Source organism: Galendromus occidentalis, unplaced genomic scaffold, assembly GCF_000255335.2.
Source record: "Galendromus occidentalis unplaced genomic scaffold, Mocc_1.1 scf7180000077524, whole genome shotgun sequence".
Taxonomy (NCBI): domain Eukaryota; kingdom Metazoa; phylum Arthropoda; class Arachnida; order Mesostigmata; family Phytoseiidae; genus Galendromus; species Galendromus occidentalis.
The window spans coordinates 2,929,118-2,930,567 of NW_003805512.1; positions in this window are offsets into that span (position 1 = coordinate 2,929,118).

A 1,450-nucleotide genomic window follows, 5' to 3' on the forward strand; every position below is an offset into this window, starting at 1 on the left:
GTCTTTCACTCCGTCCATCTCGAGATTGAGCTGAAGAGCCGAGTCTTCCGTCCGTCGAGCGAAGTCTTCCAATCCATGCGTTTTTCCCTGACGACACCGAAACAGTTGATCCATCAGCATTGATGTGGTCCGTTTCGGTACATATGCCTTTTTGAATTTCTCGATCCACGCATCGAAATCTTCGGCGTCTGCTCCATGATTTCTATGCCAGGTTCTAGCGGGTCCAGCCATCTTCGCCAGGACCACGCTCATAGCGAATTCGTTCGACCATTTACCGACCCGCTCTGCCAAAATCAATTGATTCAACCACGGCTCCGCTCTCAACCCCGAATTGCTTTGTGATCCGAGCTCATCGGCAGAGCTTGACTCTCGAGACCCATTCTGATCGCCGCTGCGATAATTTCTGCGACCTTCGCCAGATCTTGATCCTTCAAAGGCATTTTCCTGATGACTTCCTTGCTTTAAATGCTTTCGATCCGTCCTCGTGCTTCACACACGTCAGTCCTACCGATTACACCAATGATTGGTGTAATCATCCATCTTTGTAATCATCCGATGGTGACCAGTGACCAACCTCTCGTTGTCAATCAATCCCGAAATTGCCGCGAGTCGACCACTTCTGATGTGTGAAGCTTGTGCTGTCAGGGCTGACGTACGGATTGACAATACCGAACAACCGAGAGTCCCACCCACAAAGCTCCCACTCAGAGAGAGGAGCCCACTCCGAGGATGCTCGTGTTAGAAAATCACACGGGCGTCTTGTCGCATTCCAATCGGCGCACAGTGGGCCAAATGGCCGAATTAGGCGGACAAAAGTCGAGCTCGAAATTTGACACCCCACATAGCGTCGGAATCTCGTCGGAACATGGGAAGACGCGGGCAACAATCCTTTCCGACTCCGCTTCGATCAAAATGAAGTGGAGAGACAGCCAAAGTCGATGGGTCATACGATTCCAGAGGAGCTTGTTTCCGCGATTTTTCTCATTTGTGTTTTGTTGCTTCGAAAGAGTATCGACAAACATATCGGAATGGAAAAAGGAACACGCCGTGAGTTGAAGTTCTTCTTAAGTCCGCATTCAAGACGATTTGAGAGCGGACGATCGGTGTTTACGGTCTTAAATAGAGTGTTTCTTCGAAACCTAATTTCCATAGAATCAGGAGGAAGTAGATTATTCAATACGAGACATGCCCCCCGTGTCCCCTCCCTGAAATATTTTTTCTTTTCAAGTTCCGGCTCTAAACTTCCCAGAAAAGTTGTTGAGAGACCGCGCTTCGTAGCGCTTCTCGAGTTCTAATGCCCCAAACAGGGGGATCGTAAGACCTTCGAGACTAACTTGCTGTTTTCAGGAATCGAGATTTCTGTGCCGCGAGTTCAATTTTTCGATGTTTGGCGTCAGTGTCCGGATGACAACGGTCCAGATTCACTTATACGATGGATTTTTCCGCAATG